The sequence below is a fragment of the Serinus canaria genome, chromosome 25 (genome assembly GCF_022539315.1).
Source record: "Serinus canaria isolate serCan28SL12 chromosome 25, serCan2020, whole genome shotgun sequence".
Lineage (NCBI taxonomy): Eukaryota > Metazoa > Chordata > Aves > Passeriformes > Fringillidae > Serinus > Serinus canaria.
In genome coordinates, this window is record NC_066338.1 from 14,221,418 (window position 1) to 14,234,263 (window position 12,846).

A 12,846-nucleotide genomic window follows, 5' to 3' on the forward strand; every position below is an offset into this window, starting at 1 on the left:
AGAGACCCCACAGACCCGACGGGGACCCCCAATACCCCATAGGGAGCTCCAATATCCCATAGAGAGCCCAAATATCCCATAGAGACCCCACAGACCCCATAGATCCCACAGGGACCCCAATATCCCATAGGGACCCCACAGATCCCATAGGGACCCCACGGACCCCATAAGGACCCCATAGATCCCATAGGGAGCCCACAGACCCCATAGGGAGCCCCAATACCCCATAGGGACTCCAATACCCCATAGGGACCCCATTGACCCCATAGGGACCCCAATATCCCATAGAGACCCCACAGACCCCTATAGGGACCCCATAGATCCCATAGGGACCCCAATATCCCATAGGGACCCCACAGACCCCTATAGGGACCCCATAGATCCCACAGAGATCCCACAGACCCCACAGGGACCCCACAGACCCCATAGGGACCCCCAATAACCCACAGAGACCCCACTGACCCCATAGATCCCACAGGGACCCCAATATCCCATAGGGAGCCCCAATACCCCATAGAGACCCCACAGACCCCACAGAGACCCCACAGACCCGACGGGGACCCCACAGACCCCATAGGGACCCCAAGATCCCATAGGGAGCCCACAGACCCCATAGATCCCATAGAGACCCCAATACCCCATAGGGACCCCACGGACCCCATAGGGACCCCAATATCCCATAGAGACCCCACAGACCCCTATAGGGTCTCTATGGGGTCTCTATAGGTCGCTATAGTCTCTACAGTGTCTATAGGTTGTCCATAGGGTGTATAGGGTCTCTATAGGGTCTATAGGGTCTCTCTCGGGTCTATAGGGTGTCCATAGGGTGTCCATAGGGTGTCCATAGGGTGTCTATCGGGTGTCTATAGGGTCTCTATAGGGTCTCTATAGGGTCTATAGGGTCTCTATAGGGTCTATAGGCTGTCCATAAGTCCCACCTGAGCCGTGCCCTCAGCCGTGCCCTCAGCTGTGCCCTGAGCCATAGGGTCTCTATAGAGTCTATAGGGTGTCTATAGGGTCTCTATAGGGTCTAAGGGTCTATGGCGTCTCTATAGGTCTCTATAGGGTCTATAGGGTGTCTATAGGCTGTCCATAGGTCCCACCTGAGTTATGCCCTGAGCCGTGCCCTCAGCCATAGGGTGTCCATAGGGTGTCCATAGGGTCTCTATAGGGTGTCTATAGGGTCTATAGGATGTCTATAGGGTCTCTATAGGGTCCATAGGGTGTCCATAGGGTGTCTATAGGGTGTCTATAGGGTGTCCATAGGGTGTCTATAGGGTATCTATAGGGTATCTATAGGCTGTCTATAGGGTATCTATAGGGTATCTATAGGGTGTCTATAGGGTGTCTATAGGGTATCTATAGGGTATCTATAGGGTGTCTATAAGGTGTCTATAGGGTGTCTATAGGCTGTCTATAGGTCCCACCTGAGCCGTGCCCTTATCCGTGCCCTCAGCCATAGGGTGTCTATAGGGTATCTATAGGGTATCTATAGGGTATCTATAGGATGTCTATAGGGTGTCTTTAGGGTATCTATAGGGTGTCTATAGGCTGTCTATAGGCTGTCTATAGGCTGTCTATAGGTCCCACCTGAGCCGTGCCCTCAGCCATAGGGTGTCTATAGGGTGTCTATAAGGTCTCTATAGGGTCTCTATAGGGTGTCTATAGGGTGTCTATAGGCTGTCTATAGGTCCCACCTGAGCCGTGCCCTCAGCCGTGCCCTCAGCCATAGGGTGTCTATAGGGTGTCTATAGGCTGTCTATAGGATGTCTATAGGGTATCTATAGGATGTCTATAGGGTGTCTATAGGCTGTCTATAGGTCCCACCTGAGCCGTGCCCTCAGCCGTGCCCTCAGCCGGGCGGTGGCGGTGGCGCTGTCCCCAACGGCCTCGAGCTCCCGGCGCAGGCGGCGCCCCTGGGCCAGCGCCCGGGCGGTGACAGCGGCCACCGCGGCCACCTGGCGGGCCACCAGCTGGGCAGCGGCATCTGCCACACGGGCCTGGGGACAGCAATGGGGACATTGGGGACATTGGGGACAGCGGCCACCTGGCGGGCCACCAGCTGGGCAGCTGTGTCTGACACACGGGCCTGGGGACACGGGGACATCATTGGGGACATTGGGGACAGCGGCCACCGCGGCCACCTGACGGGCCACCAGCTGGGCGGCCACCTCTGCAGAGCGGGCCTGGGGACGGCAATGGGGACACTGGGGACATTGGGGACATTGGGGGATTGGGGACATTGGGGACATTGGGGGCATTGGGGACATTGGGGACATTGGGGACATTGGGGGATTGGGGGACATTGGGGACATTGGGGTGGGGGACATTGGGGACATTGGGGACATTGGGGACATCGGGGGATTGGGGGACATTGGGGGATTGGGGACAGTGGGCCCCAGGTGACACAGGGATGGTGCCACCGGGCATTGGGACGTGGGGACACAGGGGGGACACAGAGGTGTAGGGGGACAGCAGGGGACACAAAGTGACAGAGGGTGACAGTGAGTGACAGGAGGTGGCAGCAGGTGACAGAAGGTGGCAGCAGGTGACAGAGGTGACATTAGGTGACAGTAAGTGACAGCAGGCGACAGGTGGCAGAAGGTGACAGTAAGTGACAAAAGGTAACAATAGGTGACAATAAGTGACAAAGGTGACACAGTTGACTCAGGGGACAGAGTGACATGGGTGATAGTAACTGACACACAGGTGACATGGGTGACACAGGAGACACAGGTGACCCAGGTGACAACACCCAGGTGACCCAGGTGACACACAGGTGACACACAGGTGACACAGAGGTGCCCCCCAGGTGTCCCAGGTGTCCCCCAGGTGCCCCCCAGGTGTCCCCAGGTGTCCCCGGTGTCCCCCAGGTCTCACCTGCTGCCGGTACCTCTCCCCCCGCAGCCGCTGCTCCTCGGCCTCGGCCGCCAACAGCCGCAGGCGGCGCCCGGTGACACGGGCCGAGCGGGACAGCGCCACCCGCGCCCTGCGGGGACACCACTGTCACCTGTGTGACCCACAGAGTCACCTCTGTCACCTGTGTCACCTGTGTCACCTGTGTCACCCACCACAGCCGCAGGCGGCGCCCGGTGACACGGGCCGAGCGGGACAGCGCCACCCGCGCCCTGCGGGGACACCACTGTCACCTGTGTGACCCACAGAGTCACCTCTGTCACCTGTGTCACCTGGGTCACCTGTGTCACCCACAGAGTCACCTGTGTCACCTCTGTCCCCCCTGTTCTCCCCGTTTCCCCCGTGCCCTTCCGGTCCCCCCCCCCCCCCCGTGCCCCTGATCCCCCCGGTGTCCTTGTGTCCCCCTGTCCCCCTTGTCCCCTGTCCCCACTGTCCCCCCTGTCCCCCCTGTCCCCTGTCCCCCCTGTCCCCTGTCCCCCTGTCCCCTGTCCCCCCTGTCCCCCCTTGTCCCCCCCTCCCCTGTCCCCTGTCCCCCCCGTCCCCCCCTGTCCCCCCGTCCCCCCGTCCCCCCCTGTCCCCTGTCCCCCCCCGTCCCCCCTGTCCCCTGTCCCCCCCTGTCCCCCCCGTCCCCTGTCCCACCCTGTCCCCCCACTGTCCCCCCCATCCCCCCTGTCCCCTGTCCCCCCCGGTGTCCTTGTGTCCCCCTGTCCCCTGTCCCCGCTGTCGCTGACCCCGCCTCTCTCCGCAGCAGCTCCTGCAGGTGCGCGCAGCGGGCGCGCAGGGCGAGCTCGGGACCACCGGGACCACCGGGGACATCGAGGACATCGGGGACATTGAGGACACTGGGACCACCGGGGACACCGAGGCCACCAGGGCTCCCAAGAGTCCCCAGGGTCTCGAGGGTCCCGATGGTCCCGGGAATCTCGAGAGTCTCCAGGATCCCGATGGGCCCGAGGGTCTCAGGGGTCTCGGTGGTCTCGGTGGTCCCGGGGGTCTCGAGGGTCTCGGTGGTCCCGGGGGTCTCGGTGGTCCCGGGGGTCTCGAGGGTCTCGGTGGTCCCGGGGGTCCCGGGGGTCCCGGGGGGGTCCCGCGGTGGCCGCAGCCGCTCCCGGAGCCGCCGCTGCTCCTGCGCCAGCCGGGCCAGCGCCACCTGCGCGTCCTGAGCCCGCGAGCCCGCGGCCAGCAGAGCCCGGCGCAGCTCCTCCACCTGGCACAGGTGAGACAGGGCACCATGGCACCCCTGGCACCCATGGCACCCCTGGCACCCGTGGCACCCATGGCACACATGGCACACCTGGCACCCCTGGCACCCGTGGCACCCCTGGCACCCATGGCACCCATGGCACCCCTGGCACCCAGGGTACCCCTGGCACCCGTGGCACCCGTGGCACCCCTGGCACCCCTGGCACCCATGGCACCCCTGGCACCCCTGGCACCCCTGGCACGACACAGGGTACCCCTGGCACACCCTGGCAACCCTGGTGCACACCTGGCACACCCTGGCACCATGGCACCCCTGGCACCCGTGGCACCCCTGGCACCCATGGCACCCATGGCACCCCTGGCACCCAGGGTACCCCTGGCACCCGTGGCACCCGTGGCACCCAGGGTACCCACACCTGTGCCTGTGTCCCCCCCAGTGTCCCCACACGTCCCCACCTGTCCCAGCCGCTCCCATAGGTGACCCCTCATGTCCCCCAGGTGTCCCCATCTGTCCCAGCCGCTGTCCCAGCCGCTCCCCCAGGTGCCCCCATGTCCCCCAGGTGTCCCCAGGTGTCCCCAGGTGTCCCAGCTGCTGTCCCAGGTGTCCCCAGGTGTCCCCATGTCCCCCCATGTACCCCCAGGTGTCCCCAGGTGTGTCCCCACCTGTCCCATCCACTGTCCCAGCCGCTCCCCCAGGTGTCCCCATGTACCCCCAGGTGTCCCCAGGTGTGTCCCCACCTGTCCCAGCCGCTGTCCCAGCCGTGCTCCCAGGTGTCCCCATGTCCCCCAGATGTCCCCACCTGTCCCAGCCGCTGTCCCAGCCGCTCCCGCAGGTGCCGGTTGTTCTCCCCCAGGTGTCCCCATGTCCCCCAGGTGTCCCCAGGTCCCCCAGGTGTCCCCAGGTGTCCACCTGTCCCAGCCGCTGTCCCAGCGGCTCCCCCAGGTGTCCCCATGTCCCCCAGGTGTCCCCAGGTGTGTCCCCAGGTGTCCCCACCTGTCCCAGCCGCTGTCCCAGCCGCTCCCGCAGGTGCCGATTGTTCTCCCCCATGTCCCCCCAGGTGTCCCCATGTCCCCCAGGTGTCCCCAGGTGTCCCCACCTGTCCCAGCCGCTGTCCCAGCCGCTCCCGCAGGTGCCGGTTGCGCTCCCGCAGCTCCTCCAGCGCCGCCTGCAGCGCCGCGGGGTCACCGCAGGGGGCGCTGCGGGGACATGGAGGGGACAGAGAGGGGACATGGGGGGGACATAGGGGGGACATAGGGGACATAGGGGACATGGGGGGACATAGGGACATAGGGACTTGGGGGGGACATGGGGGGTATAGGATGACATATGGGGGGACAGAGAGGGGACATGGGGGGGACATGGGGGGGAACATGGGGGGACATGGGGGACATGGGGGGGACATGGCGGGGACATGGGGGACATAGGGGGGACATGGGGACTGGGATAGGGGACATGGGGGTAAGGGACATAGGGGGGATGTGGGGACATGGGGGGGACATAGGGGACATAGGGACATGGGGGACATGGGGGGACATGGGGACATATGGGGGACATGGGGGGTATAGGGGACATAGGGGGATGTGGGGACATGGGGGGGGCATGGGGGGGACATAGGGGACATATGGGGGACATGGGGACATAGAGGGGACATAGGGGGGACATGTGGGACATTCGGAGGGTACAGGGGACATGGGGGTGTTATGGGACTAGGGGACATATGGGGACATGGGGAGACAGAGAGGGGACATGGGGGGGACATGGGGGACATGGGGACATATGGGGGACATATGGGGGACATGGGGGGGACATAGGGGACATACAGGGGACATGGGGGGGACATACGGGGGACATGGGGGGGACATAGGGACATAGGGACGTGGGGGACATGGGGACATATGGGGGACATGGAGAGGCCATAGGGACCTATGGGGGACATGGGGACCTATAGGGGCTATAGGGGACAGCTGGGACATATAGGGACAAGAGGGACCTGTAGGGGACACCAGGGACATACGGGGGACGTGGGGACCTATAGGGGCTATAGGGGACACCTGGGACATACAGGGGACATGGGGACACCTGGGGGCTGTAGGGGACACCAGGGACTTACAGGGGACACCTGGGGGCTGTAGGGGACACCTGGGACATACAGGGGACACCTGGGGACACCTGGGGGCTGTAGGGGACACCTGGGACATACAGGGGACACCTGGGGGCTATATGGGACACCTGGGACCTATGGGGGCTGTGGGGGACACATGGGGGCTGTAGGGGATGTATAGGGGAGATAGGACCAATAGGGGCTATAGGGGACACCAGGGACCTATAGGGGACATATGGGGGCTGTAGGGGACACCCTGGGACCCTCGGCCCTGGAGGGGGCGTGGCCGAGCTCACCTGGGCGGGGGGGCGTGGCCAAACTCGGCCGCCACCTGGTCGCGCTCCTGCTCCGCCCGGCGTCGCGAATGCTGGGCCGCCAGCACCGCCTGTGGGCGGGGCCAAGGTGGACACGCCCATAGCCACGCCCACAGCACGAGACACGCCCACCGGCTGCGTTAGCCCTGCCCATTATTCCATAGCCCCACCCCCAGTGGCAAAACCCCCGCCCTTTGATCCTTAGCCCCGCCCACATGTTGTTACAGCCCCGCCCATTGTCCTTAGCCCCGCCCCGAGGACAGTGGCCACGCCCATTGCTCCTTAGCCCTTTCCCAAGCACAATAGCCACGCCCATTGATGCCTAGCCCCGCCCACAGACTGTTATAGCCCCGCCCAATAATCCTTAGCCCCGCCCAGCTACAATATCCACGCCCATTTATCCTTAGCACCGCCCAACTACAATAGCCACGCCCATTTGTCCTTAGCCCCGCCCCCAACTGCAAAAGCACCTCCCATTGCCCATGGCCCCTCCCCTCGCCTTAGCCCCGCCCACCTGTCGCAGCCGCTCCAGCTCCGCCCCCCGGGCCTGGCACTGAGACTCCGCCTCCTTCGCCCGGAGCTCCGCCCCCACCTTGGCAGCACGAGCGGCCTCCAGCTCCGCCCACAGCACCTGCCCCGCCTCCTGCAGAGGGGCGGGGTCAGTGATAAGCCACGCCCACATACCTGGCCCCGCCCACTACAAGACCGCAGACTCCCACACAACCCTCAGACCCCGCCCCCTTTAGTCAGACCACGCCTCCTTAGCCCCCTCATAGCCACACCCACCCTGACTCCACCCATTCCAGACGCTCCACCCCCTCTAACCCCTCCCCCTTGGCCCCACCCAGCCCCGCCTCCCTCACAGGCCACACCCCTGGCCACACCCCTTCCTCCACACCTCTCAGAGGCCCCGCCCCCTCAGCCCCCAGGCCCCGCCCACCTGCTGCAGGCGCAGGCGCTCCTTGGCGCGGTCCAGGGCCCGACAGGCTCCGCCCACCCGGGCCTGGGCTCCGCCCACCGCGATCTCCAGCGCCCGCAGGGCCCCGCCCTCGATCAGGCTCCGCCCACGTTCAGCTGCCAGGCTCCGCCCCAGCGCCGCCACCTGATTGGGCAGGGAGTGATTGACAACCCCAGGCCCTGATGATTGACAGCTCCAAGCTCCGCCCCCGTGGTGAGTGACAACCCCCTGCCCTGCCCACTTGGGTGATTGACAGCAGCATGCCCCACCCCTTCTCAGTGAGAGGCGGGGCCAGGCTGTGACTGACAGGTGCTTGCCCCGCCCCCTCAGGAAGCCCCGCCCACCTGGCTGCTGAGGTCACGAAGCTCCGCCTCCAGGTCCCGCCGGTGCTGAGCCTGGGGAGAGGGGGGGGGATTTTGGGGGGGTCCCAAAATTCCCAAAAATCCCAGAATTCCCAAAAATCCGGGGGGTCCCAAAATCTGGGGGGGGTCCCAAAACACGGGAGGAGCCCAAAATCCGGGGGAGGGGTCCCAAAATCCCGGGGTGGGTCACAGAATCCAGGGGCATCCCAAAATCTCGGGGTCCCAGAATCTGGAGGGGTCCCACAATCCGAAGGGGGATCCCAAAATCCGGGGGTCCCCAAACTCTGGGGGGGGGGGGTGTCGCAAAATCCGGGGGGGTTCCCCAATTTCCCAGGGGGTCCCGGGGGTCCCGGGGTGTCCAGAGGGCCCCAAATGCGCGGGGAACCCCAAAATTTGGGGGGGGCAGAAGTCTGGGGGGATCCCCGGTTTTGGGGGGTCTCAGGTGTTTGGGGGGGGTCCCAGGTCTTGGGGGCGGCAGAAATGTGGGGGGGGGGTCTCAGGTCTTTGGGGGGTCCCAGGTTTGGGGGGTGTCCCAGATCTCTGGGGGGGCCCAGAAGTCTGGGGGGTTCCCGGGTGTTGGGGGGTCTCGGGCGTTTGGGGGGTCCCAGGTCTTTGGGGGTCTCAATGTTTGGGGGGTCCCAGAAATCCGGGGGTCCCCGTTGTCCGGGGGTCCCCAGAAATCCAGGGGGGGGTCCCAAAATCCAGGGGTCCTCATTGTCCGGGGGTCCCCAGAAATCCCGGGGGGTCTGTGAGTCTGGGGGTCCCCATTGTCCGGGGGTCCCCAGAAATCCGGGGGGGGTCCCAAGATTCGGGGGTCCCCACTGTCCGGGGGTCCCCGGGATGTCCGGGGATGGGGGGATGCGTCCGTTCCCACGGCGGGGGGAGGGGCTCTCAGCCTTCGTGTCGTTGTCCCCTCCGCGCTGTCCCTCCCTGTCCCCACTGTCCCCTCCCCGTGTCGCTGTCCCTGTCCCCTCCCCGCTGTCCCTCCCTGTCCCTGTCCCTGTCCCCTCCCCGTGTCCCTGTCCCTGTCCCCGCTGTCCCCTCCCAGTGTCGCTGTCCCTGTCCCCGCTGTCCCTGTCCCCGCTGTCCCCTCCCCGTGTCGCTGTCCCTGTCCCCTCTCAGTGTCGCTGTCCCTGTCCCTGCTGTCCCCTCCCTGTGTCGCTGTCCCTGTCCTCGCTGTCGCTGTCCCTGTCCCTCCCTGTGTCGTTGTCCCTGTCCCCTCCCCGTGTCGCTGTCCCTGTCGCTGTCCCCGCTGTCCCCGCTGTCCCCGTTGTCGCTGTCCCCGCCCCGTGTCCCAATTCCAGCCGGGGGCCCCGAGGGGGCTCCGGGGGTCCCGAGCCAAAGGGGGGGAGGGGCGGGGCTGGGAGCCCCCAAATGCCGGGACCCCTCCCCCACCCCCGAGACCCCCCACGGAGGCTGGGGGGGTCCCCAGGCACACCTGAGCCCCCCAAAGCCCCCCCGCACCCTCCCCTCCCCCCACCTGGGGGTCCCCCCCCACCTGAGGGTCCCTCCCCCCCCTCCGGGGGTCCCTTCATTGATTTGGGGGTCCCTCCCCCCACCCGGGGGTCCCCTCATTAATTTGGAGGTCCCTCCCCCCCCCAGGGGTCCCCTCATTGATTTGGGGTCCCCTCCCCCCCGGGGGTCCCCTCATTGATTTGGGGGTCCCTCCCCCACCCGGGGGTCCCTTCATTGATTTGGGGGTCCCTCCCCCCCCCACCTGGGGGTCCCTGGGGTCCCTTCCCCCCCCGGGGGTCCCCCCTCACCTGTGCCAGCCCGGGGGGGCTCCGCTGTCCCCCGCTGTCCCCCGTGCCCATCATGGCTCCAACCGGGGGGGGGCTCTGGAGCAGCAGAGACCCCTCCCCAAAATCCGCAGCAGCCCCGGGATGGGACCTCCGACCCCTCCCCCCCCCCCAAACAGCTCGGGGTCCCGTTCTGGGGGGGGGGAGGGGTCGGGAGTCCCCGGGATCCCACCCTGGGGGTTGTGCCCACCCTGAGGGGGGGTTTGAGCCCCCTGCCCACCCTGGGGGTTTTGGGGACCCACCCGGGGGGGATTTGGTGCCCCCTGCCCACCCTGGGGGGGTTTGTGCCCCCTGCCCACCCCGGACTGTTCCGGACCGCCCCCCCCCCCCCCCCCGCCGTGTCCCTCACCTGTCCCTCACCTGTCGCTGCCGACAGTGGCACCGCGAATGTCACCGCCAGTGGCACCGCGAGTGGCACCGGCAGTGGCACCGCGCCCCTCCCCCCGGGCTGTCCCCTCGGGGAGGTGACAGGGCCCGCCCATCCCCCCCCTCCGGGCTCCAGTTCGGCTCCAGCGGCTCCGGTGTCGCCGCCGCCCCTGCCCGAGGGGACAGAGGTGTCACCTGAATTTGGGTGGCACCCTCACCTGAGGGGACACAGGTGGCACAGGTATCTGGGTGGCACCTGAGGGGCACAGGTCTCACAGGTATCTGGGTGGCACCCTCACCTGAGGGGACACAGGTGGCACAGGGTATTTGGGTGCCACCCCTGTCCCCGCCTGGGAGGCAGAGCTGAATTGGGGTGTCACCCCTGCCCCAGGGGACACAGGTGACAGCACAGTTCAGGTGTCACTCTCACTGAGGGGACACAGGTGTCCCAGGGCACCCCGGAATTTGGGTGTCACCCCCACCCAGGTGACACAGGTGTCCCAGGGCACCCCGGAATTCGGGAGCCACCCAAGGGAGGAATGTTGGGCTGGTGGGAAATGCAGGGACGTCACCTGTGATGTCACCTGTGATGTCACCTGTGATGGGGACAGGGCATTGCACCAGCGCTGACGTCATGGTGCTGGGTGTGACGTCACAGTGCTGGGTGTGATGTCACAGTGCTGGGTGTGATGTCACAAGGGTGAGTGTGACATCATGGTGCTGGGTGTGACGTCACAGTGGCGGGTGTGACGTCACTGTGGTGGGTGTGACGTCACTGTGCTGGGTGTGACGTCATCTGGGTGATGTCCCAGGAGTCCCTGACCCCTGGCGTGGGCTAGGGGTGGGTGGGACGGAGGGGACAGCCGGGGGTCATGGGGTCACACAGGGGGTCATCGCTGGGTCACCTGTACGTGGGGACAACCTGGAGAAACACCGAGTGACACTGGTCACCAGGGGTCACAGGGGTCACCTGGGGTCACCAGGGGTCACCAGGGGTCACCATGGGGAGACACAGAGTGATACCGGTCACCAGGGGTCACCAGGGGTCACCAGGGGTCACCATGGGGAGACACAGAGTGATACCGGTCACCAGGGGTCACCAGGGGTCACCAGGGGTCACCATGGGGAGACACAGAGTGATACCGGTCACCAGGGGTCACCATGGGTCACCACGTGGGTGGTCACCATGGGAGCACAGAGTGATACCGGTCACAGGGGTCACACAGGGTCCCAGGGGTCACCATGGGAGACACAGAGTGATAACCAGGGGTCACCAGGGGTCACCATGGGTCACCAAGCCAGATGTACCGGACCGTCACCATGGGTCAAGAATGGGTCAGCATGGGGAGCACGAGGTCCAAGGGGTCACCTGGTCACCAGGAGACAGAGTGAACGGTACCCGGGGTCCCAGGGCCCATGACCATGGGGCACATGGATCAAGTGGGGAGGGCACGTGCCAGAGAGTCAGGGGGGTCAATGGATCAACAGGGGTCAATGAGTCACCGTGGGTCACCATGGATGGACCCGGACCGTCATGGGCCAGATGGGTCAGCATGGGCACGGTCAAGAGGAGTCAACCGTGGGTCATCCCATGGATGGACCGGGACCACATGGGCCACGAGTGGGTCACCATGAGGACAGGACATTGGGCCCAGATGGTCACATGGATGGACACGGGCAAGCGGAGTCACGGGGTCACCAGGATCAAAGGGCAATGATCCACCGTGGTCACCATGGCTGGAGGCCCATTGGGCCAAGAGTGGGTCACCATGGATGGACACGGGCCAAGGAGGAGTCACCGTGAGTCACCATGGATCAACAGGGGTCAATGAGTCACCGTGGGTCACCATGGATGGAGATGGGCCATCATGGGCCAAGAGGAGTCACCGTGGGTCAGCATGGATGGAGATGGGCCATCATGGGCCAAGAGAGTCATCGTGGGTCAGCATGGATGGAGATGGGCCATCATGGGCCAAGAGGAGTCACCGTGGGTCAGCATGTATCAACAGGAGACAGATGGACAATGAGTCACTGTGGGTCACCATGGATGGACCCAGACCGTCATGGGCCAAGAGTGGGTCACCATGGATGGGTCAGGACCAGGAGGGGTCACCATGGATGGAGATGGACCAGGAGGGGTCAGCATGGATGGAGATGGACCAGGAGGGGTCACATGGATGGAGATGGATGGAGATGGTTGCACATGGACCAGGAGGGGTCACCGTGGATGGAGATGGACCAGGAGGGGTCACCGTGGATGGACATGGAGGATGTGGACCAGGAGGGGTCACCATGGATGGAGATGGACCAGGAGGGGTCACCATGGATGGGCATGGACCAGGAGGGATCACTGTGGATGGACATGGATGGATGTGGACCAGGAGGGGTCACCATGGATGGAGATGGATGGAGATGGACCAGGAGGGGTCAGCATGGATGGAGATGGATGGATGTGGACCAGGAGGGGTCACCATGGTTGGAGATGGACCAGGAGGGGTCACCATGGATGGCCACTGACCACCATGGGGTCCCTGTGAGGGTGTGCAGGGGGTCCAGCCCCATGGGGGTCCCTGTGGGGATCCCTGCGGGGTCTCTGGGGACACTGGGGTCCCTTTGGGGACATTTGGGACATTGGGGTCCCCATGGGGATCCCTGTGGGGACATTGGGGTCCCTTTGGGGACATTGAGGTCCCCATGGGGATCCCTGTGGGGACATTGGGGTCCCTTTGGGGACATTGGGGTCCCCATGGGGATCTCCGTGGGGACATTGGGGTCCCTCTTGGGGCTTTGGAATATTGGGTGGGGTCCTGTGGGGAATGGGGTGCC